General features: G+C 35.1%; 1 protein-coding gene and 2 long non-coding RNA genes across 3 annotated transcripts in view; 1 reads left to right on the forward strand and 2 right to left on the reverse strand.

Moving 5' to 3' along the window:
- LOC105386098 (mucin-5AC) overlaps nt 1–27,976 on the forward strand; it is a 57,391-nt gene that overhangs the window by 15,336 nt on the left and 14,079 nt on the right. The gene's annotated exons all lie outside the window — the stretch shown is intronic.
- On the reverse strand, nt 19,536–19,795 carry LOC125490412. Its single transcript, XR_007267673.1, has 2 exons — nt 19,747–19,795; nt 19,536–19,599 (listed from the first exon to the last, which is right to left on the reverse strand). It is a non-coding gene; the product is annotated as an uncharacterized LOC125490412 (long non-coding RNA).
- Nucleotides 23,504–24,118, reverse strand: LOC125490411. Its single transcript, XR_007267672.1, has 2 exons — nt 23,895–24,118; nt 23,504–23,800 (listed from the first exon to the last, which is right to left on the reverse strand). It is a non-coding gene; the product is annotated as an uncharacterized LOC125490411 (long non-coding RNA).

Genomic DNA, 27,976 nt, shown 5'->3' on the forward strand with positions numbered 1-27,976 from the left:
TGAGGAAATTGTGATTGTGGACCCTGATAAAGCTTGGAAAAGGAACAGATTGAAGAGTATAGCAAAAAAACGACAGATAACTATGGCAAAGTAAGTTTAAAACCCCTTTTTTTTCAACCCACGTGTCAATCACAAAGCAATTTCGTAGTAAACACAGGGTCGTATCGGGTAGAATATAATACGGTAGGTAGGTACTTTTCTACCGATGAATTTTGGTTGATTAACTTCATTGTATTTAATAGAATATAGACTATATTAGTCTTACTGAGTCCGGCCCATGATATTAGTATTTTTCAAACAACTATAAGTCCTTATGACTCATATCAAAACAGCATAAGTCTTGTATGGGCATATCAAACTGCTATAAGTCCAAACTATTTATTAACTTTTACGCATTTCTATGAGTGTTATAATGGATTTGTTTATTAAAATACATTCTTAAGGTCACAAGTCAACTGATTAAATCACGGGGCAAGTTCTATGACCATTAAATAATAGAGAAAACAAAAACCTCCATTTCCCAAATTTTGCGTGGACGTGACATATGGCAGTTTGATATTCATCCACTCATATTCACACTGGTAGGTGGTATATTATAGTCTCGACAAACGACTTCTGAAATATAGTTACATATAAGTACAATTGCGAACGAATACAACATTAAACAAAGCCATACCATGCCATAATAAGTAGATATACGTTTAACCAATTATAATTAGCGATGGCCATTCCCGTGAAAATCAAGGCCTTGATGTTTCCCGGAGGTCTGCATGTCTTCAGGCCAATTACCTGATACTTTGCTATCTCTACTAAAAGGATCGTTTAAGGAAGTGAAGTGAGGGACTTTATCGATGCAAGATGATCGCTGGAATGCAAAGCTAAGTTTTATGTTCTCTATGGTTTGGTAGCGGAATTTGCCGTGAAATTTAAAGGAAATTTCATATAGGATATGCCTTTGATCGAGAATATGGTAAAACAAGGCATAACAAATCGGACACATTCTTTGTACTGCGTTTAATATTTTGATATCTTACATTATGGGTGAGTGATTAAGATTGAACTGTACAGTAATAGGGCATATACATATCAGAAACACAAAGGGAGTTTTTTATCCCAGGATTCCCACGGAATAAACATCCTAACGAGAAGCGAAGTTCGCGGGAAAATGCTAGTTTATACGTACATAACATACGATTAGAGGGTACACAGTGGGTAGTTCACTGCAGTATGCGGCCGGCAAATTAGTACGGAAAGCTCCTAATTGTTTGTAGGACAGACGGACAGACACGGCGAGTCGCTAATTAATTTACATGGCGCAGCGAAGTTTGCTGACCCACTGCATAGCTGCTGTTGAATCTGCGAAATGGCGGGAAGATGTGCAGTACAGGGAGTTCGACAAACTTTTTCGGTGATAGAATGAAAGAAAGAGAGAAGATTCTTCTCTCTTACTTTCTTCTCAGAAGAAAAAGGTAAATAAACAAAAGAGCAATTAAAAAGTTCCAGTGACAATAGCGACAAATTACTCCTAACCTAAACGGAAAAGAATAGCTTAATGATGCCGTCTGCAATATTGAAGTAAGTAGGTACGTAACAGCGCATCAGATATTATTATTTAAAAATGTATCAATTATCATATTATTATCATCAAACCTGCGAATTAACCGTCGAAAAACAGTGGACATGCGCGTAAAGTCGACTGACACCGACCCACTTGTTCTGGAAAATGAAAGCCTACAGACAGTATCCCGTTTTGTGTATCTCGGCAGTACAGTCACCAACCAAGGTGGGACGGACGAAGACGTCGCAGCCAGAATAAATAAGGCGAAAGCTGCCTTCGCACAACTAAGACCGGTGTGGGACTCCAACGTGCTCAAGCGTCGCGTGAAAATCTCCCTTTTCAACTCCGTCGTCAAATCGGTTCTGCTGTTCGGTTGTGAAACGTGGAGAGTGACTAAGGGATTGATGAACAAACTACAAGTGTTCGTCAACAAATCCCTGAGGTCGATCCTCCGCATCTTCTGGCCGAACACAATCCGGAACGTTGACCTGTGGAACGTGTGTAAGCAGACCTCCATCGAACAAGAAATCGCATTGCGAAAATGGAGATGGATTGGCCACACAATCAGAAAAGGAGCCGAGAGCAAAGCGAGCATTGCCTTCGAATGGAAACCGCCGGGCGGCCACCGCAGACGCGGTCGCCCCGTGCACACATGGCGGCGCACAGTGGACGGCGAGCTGCGAGCGCAAGGCCTGAGCTGGACGGAAGCCAGAGCGGTTGCTGAGGACAGAACGGCGTGGCGCACGCTTGTGAAGGCCCTCTGTACCACTGGGGTACCATAGGACAGCAACAACAACAACATCATCAAATTCTAAATTACTTAAATTTTTTTAAAAATTGGGTAATTTGATGCAATTATTTTTATTACCTAATATCTATAGCATAACACGATCGCCTAATATGTCCACTCGAAACAACCGAGGTGTTCAAATAGGGTCTGCATTTCGCGCTTCCAGTGACAGAGCTGTTTGCCTATTCAAGTGCACTGAATCAACATAATCAGCCACAGCATTAGCTTGATTGTTATATAAAATGACCGGAATGCAGATTTTTAAGTAAATTCTGAAGAAGATCTGAAGAAACTATGGACAAATTCAGATTTAAATGTTGTAAGTGTACATAAAGTAGATCCACCCGTTGATTTAATTTTTTTTTATTAGTATTAACTTTATCTTTGGTAATATTTTGATGTAATGTTAAATGTACTTTAATAATGCAGACGGCGTCATTAAGCTAGCCTTGTCCGTTATGGAGTAATTTGGTGCTATAGTCATATAGTCTATGAAACTTTTTCATTACTCGCGAGTGTTACTGTAAAGATTAAAGAAGGTTAAAATCGGATTTACAAAGATAAAAAGATATACTTAGTTGTTTATTACTAGTAGAAGAATATACAAGTACAATATATTTATAACAGTATGTACGATCGATCCAATAGAATAGCTCACCCGCTCTATCTACCAAATACTACCAAACCAAACAAATGCAACAGCAAATATCTATAAATTTCTTACCCAGCACCAGATGTTCTGCAGTCTGTTAAGTTTCGTCTCGTACAGTCATTTGTTTCCGAGTTATCTAGGGCTTAATGTGTCAGCACGGATCTAGGTGCCCTACATAGGTATACCTGCAACCATTTCTATCTGTATAGATACGTATATGAGGAATATCATGTTATTTTAATAATAATTTTATGGATAAATAATAATGTCATACTTACATAAAATAATCATCGTCTTTTATTTTATTTCCATTGTAATTTTAGTTGGTAGGTGGGTATGTTATATGAGCTACTTTATACCCTTGAATTTTATTTATTTAATTCTTTATTGCATATTATAAAATAGGAGTACAAAGGATGGACTAAAAGCATTTTCTAAAAGCATGCATCTACATGTAGAGAGAAGCTCAAGAGGATGATAAATAAATAAATAAAAATAAATGATCTAGTATTATAAAATACGTACATAATATAATGTAAAATACAATATTTTGCTTTACAAGCGTCCAATGGAGTTAAATTATTAATTTTTAGGCTGTTAGAATCTTCTTTTGTTTAGAAAGATTGATGGATGGGTGAAAAAAAGGCGATCGAATTTTTGCGAAAATAAAACTGTTTTTCATGCTGATTTAATAAAGTGCATAGTACAATGTACTACAATACACGTTATTAAAGTCCTAATGAGCTAGATGTTCTACTTATTAGCATTGCTTGTTTGGCTTCTTGTTGCCCTCTTTTGTGGAGAGGTTGGAAGTTATGAAACTTTTGTAAATACGTATACACCACCTACCTACTTGATACACTCCCAAGCAATGAAAGAGTTCCTCTGTTAAATTCTCTAGATGCTTCTGTCACACCTATCGCACTGTAAACGTATTTTTTACCCTACACTTATCTTTATTTAGGGTTGGTTTTGTGCGTCATGCCACGCCATTTTAGATTTTCCTCTGTCATACCCTCATTTACTCCACATCTCTACACACTATCATATTTTGTTTCACGCAACGCAAACCTGATTACTAAATCCTGCGAACAATAACTCCACTGCAATCCTAGTCTGGCAACACCGCCCTCCAGAATGTTCCAAAGAGGTCGAGAATTCCGCTTTGCTCCTCAACAGAATGCAGGAATCTGCATGTAGCCGCTTATCGCGAGTGCAGAGTGTGAACTCTACTTTACCATTTAGTAAGGTTCTTTGAGCAACCATTTGCAATTTTGAATGATCACGGCCCTCATATAAGTTATTGGACGTAGAGTTTTACGATTGCTTGTCTATTGACAAGTACAATAAGTTTTGTAAGTTTATTTTATATGTGTGTGTACAAATAAAGAATATTCTATCTATCTATCTATCTATAATAAGAAAGCATTTAAGTGTTAATAAAAATAATATTCTATTTATTTACAGGTAAGACCAACCACTTTACGATACGACGTTAAGGTAAACTAGCAGCTTTAATATTCACACTGGTAGGTGGTATATTATAGTCTCGACAAACGACTTCTGAAATATAGTTACATATAAGTACAATTGCGAACGAATACAACATTAAACAAAGCCATACCATGCCATAATAAGTAGATATACGTTTAACCAATTATAATTAGCGATGGCCATTCCCGTGAAAATCAAGGCCTTGATGTTTCCCGGAGGTCTGCATGTCTTCAGGCCAATTACCTGATACTTTGCTATCTCTACTAAAAGGATCGTTTAAGGAAGTGAAGTGAGGGACTTTATCGATGCAAGATGATCGCTGGAATGCAAAGCTAAGTTTTATGTTCTCTATGGTTTGGTAGCGGAATTTGCCGTGAAATTTAAAGGAAATTTCATATAGGATATGCCTTTGATCGAGAATATGGTAAAACAAGGCATAACAAATCGGACACATTCTTTGTACTGCGTTTAATATTTTGATATCTTACATTATGGGTGAGTGATTAAGATTGAACTGTACAGTAATAGGGCATATACATATCAGAAACACAAAGGGAGTTTTTTATCCCAGGATTCCCACGGAATAAACATCCTAACGAGAAGCGAAGTTCGCGGGAAAATGCTAGTTTATACGTACATAACATACGATTAGAGGGTACACAGTGGGTAGTTCACTGCAGTATGCGGCCGGCAAATTAGTACGGAAAGCTCCTAATTGTTTGTAGGACAGACGGACAGACACGGCGAGTCGCTAATTAATTTACATGGCGCAGCGAAGTTTGCTGACCCACTGCATAGCTGCTGTTGAATCTGCGAAATGGCGGGAAGATGTGCAGTACAGGGAGTTCGACAAACTTTTTCGGTGATAGAATGAAAGAAAGAGAGAAGATTCTTCTCTCTTACTTTCTTCTCAGAAGAAAAAGGTAAATAAACAAAAGAGCAATTAAAAAGTTCCAGTGACAATAGCGACAAATTACTCCTAACCTAAACGGAAAAGAATAGCTTAATGATGCCGTCTGCAATATTGAAGTAAGTAGGTACGTAACAGCGCATCAGATATTATTATTTAAAAATGTATCAATTATCATATTATTATCATCAAACCTGCGAATTAACCGTCGAAAAACAGTGGACATGCGCGTAAAGTCGACTGACACCGACCCACTTGTTCTGGAAAATGAAAGCCTACAGACAGTATCCCGTTTTGTGTATCTCGGCAGTACAGTCACCAACCAAGGTGGGACGGACGAAGACGTCGCAGCCAGAATAAATAAGGCGAAAGCTGCCTTCGCACAACTAAGACCGGTGTGGGACTCCAACGTGCTCAAGCGTCGCGTGAAAATCTCCCTTTTCAACTCCGTCGTCAAATCGGTTCTGCTGTTCGGTTGTGAAACGTGGAGAGTGACTAAGGGATTGATGAACAAACTACAAGTGTTCGTCAACAAATCCCTGAGGTCGATCCTCCGCATCTTCTGGCCGAACACAATCCGGAACGTTGACCTGTGGAACGTGTGTAAGCAGACCTCCATCGAACAAGAAATCGCATTGCGAAAATGGAGATGGATTGGCCACACAATCAGAAAAGGAGCCGAGAGCAAAGCGAGCATTGCCTTCGAATGGAAACCGCCGGGCGGCCACCGCAGACGCGGTCGCCCCGTGCACACATGGCGGCGCACAGTGGACGGCGAGCTGCGAGCGCAAGGCCTGAGCTGGACGGAAGCCAGAGCGGTTGCTGAGGACAGAACGGCGTGGCGCACGCTTGTGAAGGCCCTCTGTACCACTGGGGTACCATAGGACAGCAACAACAACAACATCATCAAATTCTAAATTACTTAAATTTTTTTAAAAATTGGGTAATTTGATGCAATTATTTTTATTACCTAATATCTATAGCATAACACGATCGCCTAATATGTCCACTCGAAACAACCGAGGTGTTCAAATAGGGTCTGCATTTCGCGCTTCCAGTGACAGAGCTGTTTGCCTATTCAAGTGCACTGAATCAACATAATCAGCCACAGCATTAGCTTGATTGTTATATAAAATGACCGGAATGCAGATTTTTAAGTAAATTCTGAAGAAGATCTGAAGAAACTATGGACAAATTCAGATTTAAATGTTGTAAGTGTACATAAAGTAGATCCACCCGTTGATTTAATTTTTTTTTATTAGTATTAACTTTATCTTTGGTAATATTTTGATGTAATGTTAAATGTACTTTAATAATGCAGACGGCGTCATTAAGCTAGCCTTGTCCGTTATGGAGTAATTTGGTGCTATAGTCATATAGTCTATGAAACTTTTTCATTACTCGCGAGTGTTACTGTAAAGATTAAAGAAGGTTAAAATCGGATTTACAAAGATAAAAAGATATACTTAGTTGTTTATTACTAGTAGAAGAATATACAAGTACAATATATTTATAACAGTATGTACGATCGATCCAATAGAATAGCTCACCCGCTCTATCTACCAAATACTACCAAACCAAACAAATGCAACAGCAAATATCTATAAATTTCTTACCCAGCACCAGATGTTCTGCAGTCTGTTAAGTTTCGTCTCGTACAGTCATTTGTTTCCGAGTTATCTAGGGCTTAATGTGTCAGCACGGATCTAGGTGCCCTACATAGGTATACCTGCAACCATTTCTATCTGTATAGATACGTATATGAGGAATATCATGTTATTTTAATAATAATTTTATGGATAAATAATAATGTCATACTTACATAAAATAATCATCGTCTTTTATTTTATTTCCATTGTAATTTTAGTTGGTAGGTGGGTATGTTATATGAGCTACTTTATACCCTTGAATTTTATTTATTTAATTCTTTATTGCATATTATAAAATAGGAGTACAAAGGATGGACTAAAAGCATTTTCTAAAAGCATGCATCTACATGTAGAGAGAAGCTCAAGAGGATGATAAATAAATAAATAAAAATAAATGATCTAGTATTATAAAATACGTACATAATATAATGTAAAATACAATATTTTGCTTTACAAGCGTCCAATGGAGTTAAATTATTAATTTTTAGGCTGTTAGAATCTTCTTTTGTTTAGAAAGATTGATGGATGGGTGAAAAAAAAGCGATCGAATTTTTGCGAAAATAAAACTGTTTTTCATGCTTAAAAAGCTTATTCATATTTAATCCATTCGTTCGGGAAAATTATTAGGCTGGAGTGAAAAATATTCGTGAATTTGGACTCGCTTTACAGGTGAGGCTTGTGAATTATTAGGTAAGTTTTCTGTAGTCACGGAGATGAACACTTCTTGTACCTAATAATTGTACTATAAAGATTTTAGTAAGTTTGTAGTTTTACTGTAATTTTTTTATAAGTTTTTTATTTAGATTCCGTAAATTCGGTCGTATGACGTATTACTTAATAATAATAACACAAATTTGCAAATACTATTCCATATTAATCCTAGAGAATTCAAAAGGTCTGACATGATAACTTCGGGACAGTATAACTTTCAAAAGCTCTTTTAAAACTTTATAAGCCCTCACCCCCGATTCACAGAATGATAATTCACAGAGACTATGGGGCTGTCAGTATTATACTCAGCTGTTTGTCAGCATTATACCCTGTGCCTTAGGTTGTTATTGTTCTTCATAAACTTAGGTTTGTTGCAGATAAACGGCTCTTCCACCTTATGAATATCACAGCATATTAACAATACCACGATTAAATAAGAGATTAAAGTTGTTCAGTAAAAAAATATTCCGAATTTTCAGAAGAATAAGAAGAATAGTAGCTGTTTGATAGAATATTAGAGTAAGTTCCAGTATTTAGAACAAAATATAAGTCCCACAAATATGTAGCCAGCGATACCGTGAGAGTAAAGCTTAATCACCCGTCCAACATATCTAGACCTAGGTTATCTAGACCCATAGATAGCAAACTTTAAGCCGTAGAGTTCTCAAAGTGAAGTATCGGCATTATCAGTGCACTCCATCCTAACTGTTATTGCATTTTCAACTCTATTAGTGAAGCAAAAAGGTCCCTTTGTACAGTCGCCGCAAGTTTCAAAAGGACGTAGTAAATCCGTTTATAGGGTTAGTTTACAGTCGGATGGCCGATTTTTATCGCTTTGCAGCTCAAAGCCAGTCCTGATTTCTTTACGGTTGGTGTGTTTGTGGTCTCTATGTTTACTTAGGGATTTATTTGGAAAGAGTACATAAGATACACATTTTTTTTGTCGTAGGTATGGTATTTTATTCTTACCCTCTGAAATAGGCTTTGGGAGGTGATTTCAGTATCTGATGGCAGTGAGTTAATTTATGGGGTCTAAAATCAGTTCTGTTAACCTGTCTACGGAGGCAAAGCGGCCAATGAAGGGTTCCATATAGTCACTAGAGATAGCCATACAGCTACGGAACCATATACATAGCATACTTAGTTTAGCTCTAATGGTCCTTTCCAAGTTTCTTACCCATCATTCTCAGTCATCTATCCATAGATCTCTAATACAATAAATCACATAACGACTATCCAATCAAGTACAGCAAAGTAACATGGCTTAATTTCAACTTAATTGGCTTCTAGAAAGACCTTTCACAAGAAGTAAATGCTTCCTAAGATTTATATTGAATTTAGCGAAAAGGTAGAGAAATCGGGCTATACGTGCCGACGACCGTAAGTAGGACGGTTTATAGGGCAATAGTAGGTAGCTGCGGAGAGCGGCAGAGAACTTGACTGCTGTACTCTATGGTGCACTTGGGGGCCGTCCATTAATCACGTGAGGTCGTTTTTCTCATTTTTTGACCCCCCCCTCCCCCCTGGTGATATTTGGTGAGGTTTGAGACCAACCCCCCCTCCCCCCCTGGATCACGTGTATTTTTTTGGAAGTCCATGTAACGGCGGGCGATTCAATCAAGGTCAAACTACAAATCGTACAAATTTTTACGCCGTTCAAAATTTTGGTTCAGATATAGCGCTTTTTGACAAAAAATTAATACACGTGATGTCTAACGAGACCCCCCCTCCCCCCTCGTGATGTTTCGTGAGGTTTTCCGTACCCCTCCCCCCCCTTTTGAGCCTCACGTGATTTATGGACGGCCCCTTGGGAGATCGTCGAAAATGTCACAAAAACAGGAGATTGACCCCCTGATTCACCCCTTCGGCTTAGTATTCCACTTTTGCAACAGCCTGAATACTTATATACGTAAATATTATTAGTCGTTAGTCACAGGGTACCACACTCTGTAGTCTGGATCCCCCTCATACTCCATTATGTCATAAGTTATTCTGATTCACATTCTATCACCAATTCTATTTAAATATTGTGATGATAATTAAATTTGATAATGGAAATAGACTCGAAATCCATTTCATTAGATCACTAGTTTAATTCCAACTCTCTAAACAGTAGGTTGCTATTACTTTATACAAGTAAAAGCTGCGGAAAACAACAGCTATGGTATATACATAATGTCAAGTGCAGATATAACCATAATGTCCGTAGCAATAAAACTCAAAGTGGGCTAATGGCCGTCTGTAAACTAAGGTTTTCGAGCAACAATTTAGCGACGATATGGTCAGTTTAAATGCCATGTTTTGGAAAGTTATTGAAGTATTTTAAAATGTGAACATTGTTGTTCAAAATAGTGACATCACATAAAACAGAACCGTGCAAGTTATCTCTAGCTAGCATTCGTATGCTCTCAAGAGTGAAGTCAAAGGCTGTCGTGCAATCAGAACAGTGAAGTTCACTCTAAAACTCTAGTCTGCATATAAGATACATAAAGTTTAATAACGGTAAAACTCCATGCTTGTGCACTTAAAAGAAGGCTTTTAATACTTTTTTTTTATATTATGATTATGACACCAAAAAAAATTAAGCCTGATTTATTTACGCAACTCTCAGAGCGACTTATAGTAATCACAGATGAAAATCTCATACATATTATATGTTCTATAGATAAGTATATAATTCTAATGTAGGCAGAAAAGTCCGCAGCTTAAGTGCCAATTTCACCATAGTCGGTTATCTAACCGACCAGGATTGGTTTATCAATTATACGTCATCTCCATATAAAATTCTTGACAGATGTGTCAAAAGTCAACCAATGATACCTGGTTATGCTCTAACTGACAATGGAGAAACTGGAACTAAACATGGTAGCATCGGCCGTCGCATGTAACTTGTTTGTCGATCTTTAACCGTCGCTCGGATACGATTGAGGGAGATAAATCGCTGAACTTGCGGGTCACTCTATCTTATGAAAAACCAAGTTTCAGTGCGCTGCTTCACTAAACACGGCTCTCTCGTTGTATTAAACGTATCGATCACATGTCAGCTCACGTTTGTTGGTTTTTTGTCACGCTAATCGTAGAGTAGCCCTGTTGATGCGAATGCGACACTAATTGGAAACCTACTGTATCGCTTTACAAATGCTATAGCGGTGTGAATAGTAGGGGGTGTTAGCGAAAACTGTGGGTAGTATACTCGAATTCTGGTCATTAAGCAAAGCATCCTCGATGACCACAATCAAATATTGGTGTAAACGAGTGCTCGATTCATTAGGTGTGTCAATAGTCTAGGAATAGTTAAAACTATACATCTATTAGGTATGAATATATGATTATGATGTACAATTTTGTACATATCTAATACGCTTATAAATATACCAATGTAGGTAGACATGACCATATATTATGTACTTACCAGATACTTATTTTCCCTGGTTATGTTTCAGCGGACACTGCCTTTAAAAAAGAAAATAAATAGAGAATTTATTTCAGAACCCATTTGTTTCTCATAATTAGATCTTTTGAGAGCTACAATGTTATAAGTAAGTCTGGTAAATGCTTTTGGTTTACTTACGTTTGCTTACTTTTAATCAATATATGTATATTATGTGTAGTTAATACAAACCTACCCTACCCAGTAAATATTTTACGGTAACGTAAAAAACGAAGACTAACAATAAATAGTCCTGGTTAAAACCCGCTTTGGACTGATTTTTATGAAAGTAGTGGACTGTAAATGTTTCTAAACCAGGACTATCTTTATTAGAGTTCAAAATAAATAAAACTACAAAAAAACTTCTAAACCATACACACAAAGCTCTCTAAACTAAACTAGCTTCTTTCTGCGTCGTTGTTTTTAATTTAATCCCCTTAAGTTGGGAACAAAAGCCACTAAGCACTAGCCGTGGCACTGACAATATTATTTCATATCTCTCGTGAGCTGAGCTGGCACAATGTCACACAACTTTGTCGGAGCTAAAACATTTTTAGACTCCTACTATGGAACTGGCTACAGCGAAAAACTGAAAACTAAATTAATAGAGTTATTTCTGACTAGAGTAAAATTACTGTCGTACAAAATTATTTTGTTTTTGGTTGAATACTTATTATAGTATTTTTGGGAGGTTTGTTCTCAGTTATTAGGGTATTTCACTGAAATCAATTTCACTGTAATTACTTACCTATAGTTAAAAATAGGTAAAAGAAAACGATAAACCTTTGACGACTATAAGGGACATTATAACATTTCTGCTCTAGTTTTCCCGTGTAAACATACAGAGGTATAACATACATCCGAACAAGTAGAAGAGAGTGATTACTTTCATGTAACATTCGGAGTTTCCCGGAAAACTCATATTTCAATATTATACCGCGGGATTGATACTATTTGCGAGCTGGATTTGGGCCAGATTTTTCAACAGCCATATGCGGCCGTGTTCTGGCAATTTTATAAATGCGACTTTTCAGTTTGTTAGCGGAAATGTTTGTGTGAGGATTAAATAGAATATTAGCGCATCGATATCCGATGCTTTTAGCATTAAGTCCACCCTTTGTACACTTATTTATTTATTTGTGCAATAAAGGATTAAATAATAATAATATCCCTTTTGACAAACACATCTATTTTTCTATCGTTAATTTTGCGTTAAGTAGAGGTGCTACATTATGTTAATTACATAAATACCTGCTATTAGGTACTACGTAAACTTAGTCTTCTTCTTAGCATGTCGATGACAAGCACTAAGGCTACACTATCGTTTGTCACCGTACATGGTAAAAGGATTATTGTATTGTATCAGTCGCTTAAATTAGTCATTAGTATTTTATAATTCAAAGTACAGTAATAGTATTTTCGTGTACCTCTTTGAATATCATTATTATGTATGTATATATTTATATATAATTTATAGTATAATATGTAAGTATATTTTATGTATTTCTATTAATTTAATTATCTAGTGACTATATTTAGTTCTTCCTATTTAATTTTTTTGCACCTTTCTACTTGTTTTCTTGTACCTCCTGTAGGTTGGCTGGTAGAAAATGCTTTTAGCATTAAGTACACTTATGTTATATTTGTGCAATAAAGTATTAAATAAATAAATATAGTAGTTACTGAATTTAAAAAAAAAAAAAAACTGAACGCTAAACTCTCAAACTCTTCTCCAGTACTGGCCAGCTATAACCTGATTGAGAGAAAAAATAAAGAAAAAGAAAGTCCTCAGTCGAACAACGTAATGGGCACAGACGTTCTTCAGTCTTCAGCAGCTGGAACAAAGGCCAGTAAGGAGTCACATAAACTTATATGTGCCAGACTGCCAGAGAGAATGGCTTTTGTTTCACTTCCTCAATGCAAACAAAAATAATCTAACCTAACTAAAACCTCTAACCTGTATACCGTTTTTGATGAAACGTGTTAAAGATAAAATTTGTGTGAAGTTATCTCATCGAAAAAATGCATTAAAATCGATCCAAACACTTGTAGTTACGTATTGTTACTACAGAGAACACAAATGGATATGACAATTGACAAAGTTATAATATTTCTTCGTTCCTTCTCTTCTTTAGTAGGTATTCACTTTAAAAATATTTAAATCAATTAACTACACTTTGCCAACCTATCACGTAAAGTCGTAGTTAATTGACATTTAACTTTCATCCCACAAAACTACCATAAATAATCCTAAGAGGTTTTGTTCTTCTAATGGCTGTTTCACTTTTAATCTATGTTCGAACTTTTTCCACCAGCCAGTAGCGGGCCATAGACAATACGTGAACCAGACGGCCTACGTATGACGTCATTGCTCTTTTCTAAACTGCATGGCGGCAACCTCTTTACCTAGATCTTTGCTTTTGCGAGTTCACCTCCCTGGAATAGGTACAAATAGGGCTGCCAGCTGCCAGACTAAATCGTTGCTAAAAATAAGTAAAGAAATAATGTAAGGGGAAATTTCAATGTAATAATTACACATACATTTCTTTATTGTGACACCTAATTTGTGCACCTAACCGTAGTCTTTTTAAGCCTAAGAAACTAATAGGTACTCGAAAAACATGAAAAAAAAACCATAAACTTTTGAACTGCTGAACCGATTTTGGAGATGGCTTTTTCAAACAACACTGTTGTTATAAAAGACAAAGAGAAGGCATTTTAGAGGTTAATAGGACCAGACTCCAGACATGGACAGACTAAGATAAGTACACTAATTTAACTTTAAATTATAACATGCCTCTTTCCTAATCAGGGCTTAAAAACATCGTTATAAAATTTTCCATGAGAATTGGTAACCCTAAGTGTCCCAGGGAGCACACACACTGAGCTTTTTCCTGCTGATTAGATTTTTCAATGGAAAGGAAACGAACATTTTAGCAACTAATGAGTTTATTCAATTATACCCGAGAGAGACAGTGCCTTAAGGAATAATACGAACGCTTTAATAAAGTTTTGTCTTATTGAATTATCCGTGCAATACCGTTTTATATTCCAGGGGAATCCAATTTCGTAATAAAAATGGATATAGGTACTTAAGTAGTATGATTTTTAATACTTAGGTTTAATTTGGTGTAAACTTAAACTGTAGAAATTGACTCTGAATAGTGAAAAAATACTGACTAATTTAAGAGGGTATTATTATTATTATTATCATCATCATCATCACTAAAATAAACAAAATTACCTTTCCTCTCAGTCTTTCGCACTACCTATAACTTTCTTCACAACACCCAAGGTTAGCTGGAAGAGAATGCTGTTAGCATTAAGTTCGCCTATGTACATAAATTTATTATTGTGCAATAAAGTATTTAAAAAAAAAAAAAAAATAGACCAATTGAGTTGCAAGGCTTTGGCCCTGCTGTTACAACAAAAGAAACCGCTAATGTTGAGTTGTTTAAGATACTTACATACAATAGCAATTGATAGATATGATTCAAAATGTATTCACTTTTACAACCCATAACATACTTACACTGATGATTGAGTAAAATGAGTCGTCAAAGTTAGTGAGAAGAATGCCATATAATATTATGTACGGTCAAGTGCAGAGAAACCTGACCCCCATCTCATAGTAACAATGCTTCTGAGGGGGGTCAGGTTTATCTGCCTCTTACTGTACAAGCTTTTCTCGTTTTTATCGCCAGACCTTGCCATTAACATTCTGAAGTAATACAATACATCGGTACTTATCCTAGTCCATAACTATTTATCGTCAATTGGATAGCGCAAATAAATGCTTACTTCTATCTAAGAGTATAAAATGCTTATAGCATTAATTCCACCCTTTGTACAGTTATGTTTATATTGTTGTGCAATAAGGGATTAAATAAATAAGTTAGTACAGGAAGTCGTATAGGGCAGGGGGGTGTGGAGAAAATTAAAAGCTTAAAAGTAATTTTAAAAAGCAAGACTCTGGACATGCATCCAATCTACTATGTAAATTTTAAACAAATTGTCCGTTAAAAGTGGCAGATCGAATTGATATCGACTAGCAAATTAGTAAGCCAATTCACTAATTACCATTGGTAATCGAATACTACCGATTATCGATTCCGGTGCATAATCATTTCGGACAAAAGCGATTGTCACGGCGGCGGTATACAAAGGAAAATAAGCTCTGTGATGACCTCGGGAATGCTTTAATTTAGTCGGACGTTCCAGTAACACTTAAAGTTTAATTTTGCAATTCCCCACGGCGGCGGTAGGACGTGCGATGATGTATGGTTAACCGAAATTGCCAATTTTCGGCGCCAGCAAAATCTAGTCGGCAAAGTGACGGCAGATTATAGACGTTCAAATTATTTATTTAATATATTGCCAGTTTAGTCGTAGTTTCGAAATAGATTACTTTTTATTTATCTACACTTTCTTACTTTCTGGTTTAAAGGTATTGTATAAAGTAGATTTTATATTATTTTATAATTATATCATACTTAGTATTGGCCATGAAAAAAAGACAACCTATAAACTGTAACTAGGGAATGCAATCTCGTACGAGATTTCCACCTAGCGAGATCTCGCGAGACTCAAAACGCAGTCTCGCGAGATCTCGCCAATAACGACATCTCGCGAGATTGGGAGAATGTCAATAAAAACATTATGCAAATGCTTGTATTAGGAACTAGTTACTGACATGATTTGTAATTAAATAGTAACTTCGTTGTTAGTTATTAAAATAATGTAAGTTTCTTTTAAAAATCAACAGCAGAGTACTTATTATTTTGTCTCTAACTCTAATAACATTTGTTTATGTCTATACCTAATTATTATAAGTCCCTACTGTAGCTAATAAGTTCAAAATCATACAATATTGGTAACAAAATAATGATCTATATTAAGTATTGCTTTAGTTTCAATAATTAAGAGTAATACAACATTACTGTTTACAAATAAAAACAAAAATTTAACTTCACAAGTTTGATATAAGGGTATTTCTTAAAAATAACAAAAAAAAATATTTTTTTTTAAACTTTTTTTTTATTTATTTTTATTTATGTTATTGGAAAGTGTATTGAAAATAATGAATTTTAATATCTTCAATCAAGCTTAACAGGCTTTGCAAGGGGTAGAAAATGAAGTGTGAAAGTATGGTTGTGACAAATTAAATTCCTTGTTAAAAATTCGATTTTATGACTGATTGCGTAAATCTCATTTTCCATATTCCAAATCAAAGTTTTCACAGAAATAATATTAAAGTTTGTGCCTTCAGAATAACTATATTTTTTTTTTATTAGGTAGTTACGTCACATCCATGTTAAACATGGATGTGACATGTTAAAACATGTCACGACCATGGCCTCAGAAAGCTATGGCTGTGACTGCCATGGTTGTGACATTTTCGCACCGTGCTCGACATTATTTTTAAATTCGTCATTATTTTTGGAATTTGTTACTTTTATCTGTAAGTACATTGTTTAAGTTATAAATTACGAAAAACAAACTGACAATACAGTTGAGCTTACCTTATATAACTTGAACACGGTCTGGACAGGTTCAGTGTGTTAATTTATAAAATAAAACATAAAAAATATTACTCATTTACACTCCACCATTCATGCCGGCCAAGAAAGGGTAGGTCATACAGTGTTGATATAGCAGAAAAATATATAGTTATAGCAGATAACTACTATAACTTCTAACCTTTTTTCAAGTGTAAATATTTCGAGCCACAGCTGTGACAAAAAAACATCGGACAAACTTTACGAAAGGTTTTGGTTTTAACTTACTTAGCTAAACAACATGAAATATATGTATTGCGATAAGTTAATTGCATATAAAATTATTATATAATGTTTTTTTGTCTGAAAAAGCACCAATTAATTCCAGAAAAATATTTTGTTGAGTAATTCGGTGAGCGGACATCGCACGGCTGTGACATTTTGGGGGGGATATTGAAATCTATAAATACAAGGCTTATTTATTTTTATGCATAATTAACTTGCCTCTATGATATAAAATATGATTTACGGTTTTAATTCATACCTAACAACTATGAGTGCTTCCAGCTACCCGATTCTTACGTAAGACAGTATTTTTTATAAGAATAAGAAATACCCATAAATGTTGTGAGATCGTATTAATCAAATACAATAAGTTTAAAGTAGAAGATGAAGTTATCAAGGTACGGAAAGGCAAGTTAGTTTGTCTGAAAATGGCTTGTCAAAAAACACATATTTTGCATGAAAAACACGTCGTCATACTGCATTTCTCGATCTCGTTATCTCGCGAGATCTCGTACAAAATTTTACGAGATTTAATCTCGTAAAATATGGCCGAGATCTCGCGAGATAGAGATCTCGGCGAGACGAGATTGCATTCCCTAGCTGTAACGTTACTGTGCAAGTGTAGAATAACACCACCTATGCATAGTAATCCATCAGTAGTACAAATATTTTTGTTTACAAGAGATACAATAAAGGATAGTGGTACCTATACAGTTGACTTCTTCGTATGTTTCTGATAGTATCAATATTAGGTAGCTTGGTACAAAAAATAATAAAGGTACGCTGATCCTGAAAAAAATCATTAATAATGAGTTTTTCCGATTTCTTCTTTTCATCATTCGACTTAGAGAATATGAACACTTCGTATGAATATCGTGAGTAGTACAGTACTTACTGTAGTCATAAGCAGATATTTGATTTTTTTTCTCATAAAAACAAGAGCGCAAGGGCTTTTTGTTGACCACTACTGTTGCAAACAGTGCTGACCACTACGTTGTAAATGTTGTAATGCCGTAAAAAACACAGGTCTATAAAGTGTCCTGTCGGGCCGCAGTGATCATTCACCGTTTTACTTGTGAAGCTTGGGGGTCACTCTATACAACGAAAAACAAAGTTTCGGAGCGCTGCTGCGCGAGCCACGACTCTATCTCGTTGTATTAAACGTGCCGATTGCACAACAGCTCGCGTTCGTTCGTTTTTCATCAGTATAGAGTTACCCTCCTGCAACTGTGTAGCGGCTGTGGCAGTAAAACAGATCTGTTTGTCTCTCTGAACGTTTAAACTTTACGACCAATAGCTGTCTCCTATAGCACTGACTCTCCCGACTCATTCTTTATTTGAAAGGAAGATATGGGTTTAAAAATTAAAATTAAGGGAAGAAGATTGTAGAGTGATGAGAAATCAGGCCATCTGTCAGAGAACATGAACAACTAACGTTGAATGAAAAATTTTTATCGGGAAACCTCCCAGTCCTTGCAAAAAAAAAACTTTTGAAAACCTTAATTTTTCGTCCAGGGGCTGAAATGGAAATAGAGGTCAGCCACAGCCCAAAGCCTGCCTAACCCCACCCTCCATCATTCATGTACGTTTCTGAGAATCTGTCCATCCATTTGTTTATATTTTACCTGTTTTCCTTTTCTACCAATATTTGAACACAGAGGAGAACTTTTTGCCGCGATACCTATTATACCCAGACAATATTATAAAAAAACACTAGGATGCGTTTCCGTCATAGATATGCTATACAGCTATAAATGTATCTGATCTGAATTAAATCTGTATGGTGGATATATCACACGTATCCATAGCAGCATACTATAGCACATCCCTGGTAGAAAAGCATGCCTATACTCAACACAACTCAACATGTTCACACCCCATTAACATGAATACTCGACATAACGACTAAAAGCTCTTATCACAGACTACAATGTGTTCCACATTCAGCGACAGTCGCATTTGCTATTTTGAGCTATAAATCTCGGTTGCCTCAGTTAATATAGTGCCACAATCTTATCTGTTCCGGTGGCGACGTCGCTGTCATTGAATCCAGTGATGCCATCGATTAAATTTTGCCTATTTCTGGTTTAAACGACAACTCATTTCTGCTATTACCTATTTTTATAATTAGGTACATTCATAAGTATAGATAAATCAAAATATAGGGTCGATAGTAAATGAAAGAGGATATAATATTATATCAAACGACATTTGTTGTATAAAAAAATTGTCCACGGCAAACAGAAACAAAATTAGTTCTGATTATGTTCTGATATAAGACATTAAATCTAGATTTTACAATGATATAGGTATGTAATATCTGTAGGTCGTGGGAATAACGAGATAGAAAACTATTGTACTTAATTATTATTTATTTATTTATGAACACTTTATTTTTTCATTTTCTTAAGTAACAAGAAACAAGAGCATAAAATTCAAAGAAATTCAGACAATGTACAATGGCTAATTGCCATAAATCCATTTCTTCCAGCCAACCCTTGATACTCGTAGTGGAAGAAGAAGATGTCATTAATCAACATTATTTCGTCTAAAATCGCTGCAGGTGCGAGAAATTCTTCTTGGTATACTGCCTAAGGTATAGGTACGCAGCTTCACTCACACCTGTAATCAAAGAAAAATAAAGATTATATACTTTCATCACGACCCATCCCGTCCCCACTGCTGGGGTACGGGTCTCTCGGGAAAATATTAATAAAATTACATGTAAGTATATGGGTAAAATTATTCGTCATATTTGGCAACACTAACCTGTAGCCGCTGCAACTCGCTCTTCCAATTTTTCTAACGGAATTAAAGGCGCCTGAATACGTTATTCTTCCTGCATAAAAGCCAATATATCTAGTATTACTTTTCTTGCATCACTTTTCAGCGCTTTTGGCATTATTACACCCAGAAAATCACAAAACAAATTAAATAACGTAGCGTCAGCCTCTTCGCAGAAATTGACAACTCAAATAACGCACAGAGTATGAAAGGACGTTTGACAATGACGTCTCGTTAGTACACATTTTGACCACCGGAACAGATAAGATTGTGGCACTATATAATAATAGTACGAGCACATTTAATATCGCAGTCACAGAGTGTATATTGCATTCTTTATTGATCCAATAATATAAGTGTAGAGAAGGTGGGCTTCATTCTAAAAGCATTTTAAAGCAGTCAGAAAACGCATGGTTAGTAAACAACAAAAATATACTTAATATAATATTGAATGACTGTATGGTATAAAAGACAAGGCATTATGATAAAACGAACTTCAAAATACTGAGCAAATAACTGTTTCAAATTGCAAAGATTCATCAAATGATAACCCTAATGGTTAATGATCCTATCGTCAATATAATAAAATTAACTGACCGTATGAAGCTGTTATATTGTTAGTTCAGACCGTCATTTTGTAAGTTAACACATAATTTAATGTAATAACATAAATGACGACCGAATGGCATAGTGGTTAGTGACCTGACTACTGAGCCGATGGTCCCGGGTTCGATATTCCGGCTGGGGCAGATATTTGTTCTCGGGTCTTGGATGTGCCCGTAAAATGGCAATAGGCCCGCCCCCTATTACATTGGGACTAACATAACACTCTGGCGAAAAGTGGGTGCAGCAATGCACCTCTGCCTACCCCGCAAGGGAGTACATTAGTACAAGGCGTGAGTGCATGTTTTTTTTTAACATAAATGTCATTCTGTATTTAAATGTCAGTTATGTCAGTCAAATGGTATTAACTGACAATGCATTAACCGTTAATTTTATGAAACCTTTCGTAATAATGTTATTCCATTTGATTTAAGTAGGTTCCCAAAAAGCTGTTCTCAAAACTACCTACTCCGTCACTATTTAGTTTCCTAAACTTTTCCTGTACTTATAAAAGTTTCCCTGTTTTTTCTAGTTTGACAACTGTCTTTTGATTGACTTTCGGTAGTGCTAGCGAAAAATGTGTGCCTTGAAAATTATATAAATAACACTCCATATAACACCACTACTTATATAGCTTCCCTAACCCAACTCCCTAACTGCTTAGAAGAAATACCATTTCCCAACAGCTCAATACAAATTTCTCACGGTTGCCGTAAGACCGCTAACTTAATACGCATATAAAGAAACGTTACACTAGTGCCTTGTGTCTAACCTCTCACATTAACATTGAAATGGCATCTGGAGAGCATAATATTAGCTCATAGCCGCCGACTCTGTGTAATTAACATTTTTTCTGCAAATACAAGACTCGTCTCTCTTAGTTCATTGAACTGGGTGTGTGGTATAAATTAGTGGCGTAGCGGATAGGTTTTATTTAAAAAAGCGATCTGGTTTGTACCGAGGGAACACATCCTACATGGTTGACTTATTTAAAGAGCTGGAAGGTTTTAAAATCAATGTAAGTAGGTGTCTATGTAACTAAAGTCTTCTTCTTCTTCTTCCTTGCCTTATCCTTATTTAGGGTCGGCTTTGTTGGTCATGTCACGCCATTTTACCCTATCCTCTGTCATATCCTCATTCACTCCACACTGTAATGTTCCATCGATGCCGAAACATTAACTATTTCGCAAATAATGAATTTAAACTACGACTGGATGTTCCGAGGGATTTGTTGCGCTTTGGAAGGGTTTTCCCGTGGGATTTTTGGAAAAGTTGTCTATTAAATCATTCAGGGTGTCGGCTAACTTCGTGCCAAGCTTCGTTGTACCGATTTCGGATCACAGAATAATCAAGATAATTATTCTGAGTGTAGGTGAGCCTTAATATTGATATCGGCGAGTTGAGGGTAGAGGATAAGATCCACGTAAGCGAGCAGCGCGTGGGCACTTTTCACTTTTTTGTGAGCAGCCGTGGTGAGCAGACGGTCAGATGGAGGGAGTGATCGGTGCCGTGGGAGCTTGAGGACCAGGCGCGTGGAGCCGAGGCGGAACACCGTGTGCGAAGCTAAGTCACCTTTCTACTCGTATTTACTTTTTGTCTCTCGTATATGATTGAGAAGTTATACCTACACTTTATTTCTTGAAGGACGCTAACCCACGGCTGCAATTCCCATCACACTGGTATAGGGATTAGATAGGTACACTAAAGGTCTCCTACGTCGCTCATCCAGTATTTAGCTAGCTAGAGAAAACCTACACATTACCCACAACAAATAGGCAGGTAACTTCATGGTTAGGATGGGGAAAGTAGTTACTTTATCACAAATAATAAATTAAATAATATCTGAGGCTTATTCCCAGCGGTGGGTAGATGCGGGCTGGTGATGATGATGATGATGATTATCAAATAACTAAAACCTGACAATAGATCTCACTTCAAAAATAATAAATTCTTATCAAATAAAAAATATACACCTACCTTCAAATTTGTTCTATGGTTCTTTGTTCAAATTATTGATTTTTCATTAGGTAAATAAATACTTCTATAGAATCTATGCTATAGTAATTATTCAAAGAATAAAGTAGATACATACTTAAATAAACTTTTCAAAGATGATTTATTGTAGTATCTATATGGCAGAGAAGATTATTTGACTTTGAGTTTAAAAACAAGTAACAGCGCAGGGAAAGCATTGATTGACGGAGAAATTTACTCTAATAAGTGTCAAGATATCACAAATAAGGGTCCTAGATACTTAAACTAAATCATTTCTGGTCCTATATTGCTCAATAAATACAAATGGCTTGAAGGTAGATCAGATTCCTGTCCAATTTGCATATTTTCAGAAAGTTATGTAAATTCTTACCCATAGAAGTGTTTGTTTCCTTGTTAAATCAATAAATTCTAATGTAGATAAAGATAGCACGGATATAGTAGGAATAAAGTTAGCTAGGATATATTTATTACAACTATTTATAATATATTTGAATAAGATTATATAATATTCACTATATCATAACAATTATCCTATATTCCAATAAGATCAAAGAATATTCACTATTTCATATTATATATTTAATCTTTTAAAATAATAAATCACTTCCCACTTGGCTACAAAATTAGAGTCATATTATTATATTTTCAAATACTTATCTATTATGAAATTCATGATTTAATAAAGTTACTATACTATAAATTATTGAACTATTCTAGATTCAGTTAATTTATGATTATAAATAAAATTGTCCCCTTAGCTTTGATAACATGTATTCATGTTGATTTATTTACATGAAATAAATATAAAACATGTAAATATATAAGGTTAGGAGCACGGGAAGTGATTAATAAGTTGGTCGGAGGAATGTCCAAGTCAATGGTTGTGTTCCACGAGGGCTCCGATTGAATATTTGCTATTATTTATCTATTTTAGAGTCTTATATATTGATTCAATCGGGTGTAGTGATCAAGGCCTACAAAGCGTATGGAGGGGCTTCCCTTATTAACCAACACCAAAAAACATTATTATCTATTTTATCATCTTTATGTACTTACCTGTAAATATGTATTTATCGTACAAATAAAAGTTGTACATTAAAGTTGTAGTATATAGGTCAAAAATTATAGGCAGGTAGGAAGTATGTAATCAGTTCTAGGTCATAGTTTTATTTAATTCACTATCTTTCGTTTATTGGGTTACATCACAACGTAGGGGTTCACTGGATGTTTCATGGCCAATTCAAAACAGTATTTGTTTCACTCTTATTTCACTCAAGTTAGTTAGGTGTTTTCAAATATCTTCTTAGTAAATCCATTATGTAGGAGTTAGGCAGGAGGTAGGGCGAAACGTTACAATTTGGTACCGAAAGACCAGGATATTAGGGAATTTGCTTCATCTCTTCATGTTAGATGTCAGGCAGCTAGTTTTCTGTTCTTTTATCTGAAATTTTACAAGTCAATTTGATTAAAATAGTACTTATTTACAAATAAATCACAATATTAACTCACTTTTGCATAGTATATAGGTAACTTACGTTTGTCTCGAAAAAAACATTAAGTTTTGTTGTTTGTCTTTGCGATTAGTAAGTAACTATTTACTCAATATGGCGGTTTTCACATAAAGGCATTTCTTTTAATTTTATGGATAGAAGAAAGTTTCAAAAGTTTGTTTTTAGTTCGAAAAACTTTATGCAGCATTGCACCACAAACAACAAAAAGACAGAAGGTTATTTTTTTTAACAGAGTAACTTTTATTGCGTCACAGACAAGTATAATATTTGGCAGTGTGCTGTGTGCTTTATTTTACATTACATGAAAATCACTGCAAGTTATAATTTTTCACTAATACTCTCAGTATGTTTACGTTATAATAAGTCTCTTGCGTTTTGTTCGTAATGATTTGTTACATACTAGGGGTAGGAAAGTGATTATATCCTTGATATAATCACAATTTGTTGCCGTGGAGTGATCGAACTTATAAACGAAAGAAATTTAATAGGAAGCGCAAGAGGCTAGGTTTTGTAATTAGGAAAGAATTTGTGAAGATAGCTAGGTAGGTAGTTGATAAAGTTAGAATGCGGATTTGGAAAAACTTAATCCATTTATTAAAATTTACTTAACTAATAAGTAGGGGTTGTAGTAATGTTATGTAGCTCGTTAATGAATTACAAAAGATTAGGGGTTGTATAAGGCTAAGCTATGCTCTTCGTGGAGTTAAAGGAAATAATAATCATCATCATCAGGAATTGTATATGTATGTGGCTATGCTCCTCGTTGAGTAAGAGGAAATAATCGTCATCATTATCAGGGGTTGGATATATAATGGATTCTAGTTCAGGACATTATTTATAAAATTTAATTGGTAGGTAAAGGTATTAAAGAGAATAACATAAAACATAGTTGTATAGAGACTGATTTATCTGTAGGTAGGTCATATTAGTGTTGGTCTGAATCACTATGAACGGTTCCTCTGATTATGTAGCTGATTAGGGAATTATAAGTGAATAGGGGTTGTAGGTAAAATAATGATATGGTTTTATTTTAGGTAAAAGCAGTAAAACATTTATTAAAATCAAAAATTATATTTAAAAAAAAACAAATGTAACGAAAACGCGGCGCATTTTAGTCCTTATGAACAACCTGAAATGATTAGAATAGATAAAGAAATTCTGGCCCAGGTAGATGATGGGTGGGGATTTTGGTCTGGAGGTGCGGTCGGCTGCATCGGTGGATTGAGGAGTTTGCGTGGCAGAGCTTGTGTGATTATTGCTGGGCTGGACTGGCCTGGTTGGAGGGGGATCGGTAGTTATAGCAACTAGTCTATAATTATTAATCATCCTTTTGGCTGGGTTGGTTCGGTTTGGTATTGATTGTATGAGTTTTGTTGTGTGGGTTCTTCGGTTTGTTGGTGTGGTTGATTGTGCTTCTGGATCGGATCTTTGCTTGTCATCAACAAGGTACTTAAAAACTAGGCTCTTAAATTATTATACTTGAATGTCTGAAAGAGTAGATATATTATACAACATTGATCATAGGAGTTGGGATAGAACTGTAACACTATCTATGCTATCATCCTAACTTAGAATAACCGGAAAAGCCCAAATGTTAAATTATCAGATTCTAGAGAGCCAATTAGTAGTAGATGTTATCAGACATTTCTCTAAACAAATACAAGTATGAGTTACAGTTAATAAAGAAAAGAAAATATAACAATAATCTCATTTGATAAAAAATTTAAAGAAATATATGATGAAAGGATAGCGGTCAGATATAACAATAAATTTAGAAAACAATTAATGTGTAGCAAGTTACTGTTGTTGATAAAGTGTTAGACCAGGTGAAGTAGGCTAGGACCTCATTTAGTATCAATATATTGTTTGTAAGTTAAGAACTATGTGGGTAGTTTAGTTGTTCCTATTTTGAGCGCGGTTGCAATACACTTCTTCATCTGAGTCAGGATGTTTACTTCATAGTATATAATCTCAGAGTTTGGTTGTCAAATAGAGAACATCATCATCATCATCAGCATTCAAAAAGTATGTCATATCCTGAAAAGAAGAATAGAATTTAATTAGAAAAGCTAAGTATTGTGATGATTTACATAATTATAGAAATTCAGGAAATGACTATTTAGTTCAATATAACTTAAGTAGACTAATAGGATAATACATTTAGGGAATGGTTTTATGAATGGTAATCAATATTGGATCTAGGGTATGATTTTCATAGCAGTCTAACAAAATCTAAGTACAGGCAGTATAAATAAAAAAATGTATTACAATATGTAGAGAAAAAAATAGGTACTTACTTATTGAAGAATAGTAACTTTGGTCTATAAGCAGTAAGGGCTTTGTGAATGTTTTGTCACAGTGGATGGTTTGATCAGTGGTTTATCATGGGTTCTAGTCCAAGAAGGAGTGTTGTTCGTTTTGCATTGTTATGTTTGGTCCTGAAATAAAACAAATAATGATATAGATATAATTCAAATAAAATTAGTTACGTAAATGTAGGAGTTGAACTTGAAGAGCAAATTATTAGGATACTTATTTAAAAGGTGAGGGGTTGACAATAAGTTAAAATATGTTGGTTAGTCTTGTCAGTATCAATTAAAAACTGTATGGGAGATATTTAATTGAGTTAGATTTTTATAACAATAGGTCTATTATAAACACAAGATCCGTAAAACAGAGCTATTGTATGAAGGTATAAATAACTAACAATTCAGAGGTTGTTTATTTTGAATCACGATAATTTGGGCATGAGGACTTAGTTTAGTAGCATGCATACAGGGTATTTGAAAGAATAATGACACTTACCTGTAAGATTCACTCATTATTTTAGAGTTTCGTAAGTTTAATCGGGTAAACTTTAGATTTCTTCGTGCGATCGATGTTGTTGAACACAACGACGCATGCTTTTGTTTTGATTAGTGCGAAAAAAAAAACAGCCAAACAGGTTAAGGTTATGTCAGGTTGACATTGACAGTTTAGTTTTAATAAATTTGACAGTTAGACAGGTAAGGCACATTTACACAAACAGCCTAGAATAAGGATAATGGAGACCGTGTTTTTCAAATAGGGGTTGTGAAGGAGAGTTGTAGTATCTCAGAAATATTTTTAGTTACCTAGTAACATTATTTTTGACTTAGGTAGTTACTGAGGGTAGAAAATGGTTGAAGTAGAAGTAGTAGTTAGACATATTTGATAAAATAAATAGTGTATTAGTGTATTAGGTTGTAGAAAAAAAAACTAGATGGCGGTATTTTGATGTTTTGGTATCGATGGAATATTGGGGTGGATTTGTCTGTTACATGAGAGTAGGAACTTTCAATTTTGGTAAAATTAATCTGATATAATTTTCTTTTAAAGAGAAAACAAAAGGATAGGGTATTTTTATAGCCATTTCCCGGGGATTATGTCGTGATTATAATGTTTCGAAAAACTGAAAGAGCAAAGAATGTGGAAGGAAGAAAAGTACTTTAAAGGTCATTTTAAAGTATAAATGTTGATAGTGTTAAAGGTACCTGGCCAGGTCTTACATAGTTGATTAAAGGATGATGAAGAATGAAGTTTTACTTATTTAATATTGAGTGCGATTTATAATCATGACAAATACAACTGGGAAATGAAGGGTTTATTGATACTTCGTTCAGACACACACACACACACATTTATAAGGGAAACTTTGGTATATTGTTTCTGTAAAACTTGATTGAGTAGTTACCTATTATATAGGTACTTATTTAGCTAAAAAATAAATTTATTCCAAAAGTTACCTTTATTTCACAAATATTTTCCAAATGATCAACTAATGTAGATACAAGAATTATTGCTACTTATGTAATAAGTATTTTAATAAAAATTAAAAAAAAAAAAACTGAGTAAAATCTTAAAAGAAAAAAAAAGATTTTTATAAAATAAATAGTTAACTTTTTTTTTAAAACTACTAACTTAATAATATGTGGGGATATCTCACACACGACCATCCGACCCTAAATTAGGCAGAGCCTGCGATATGGGTATCGGACCGTCAGTTAGTAGTGTGCAAATTGGTTCAAGTAATTTACACACCATACACTCTTAGTCTTGCTTTTGTAGTAAATTGGCGAAGAAAGGCG

Source organism: Plutella xylostella, chromosome 23, assembly GCF_932276165.1.
Source record: "Plutella xylostella chromosome 23, ilPluXylo3.1, whole genome shotgun sequence".
NCBI lineage: Eukaryota > Metazoa > Arthropoda > Insecta > Lepidoptera > Plutellidae > Plutella > Plutella xylostella.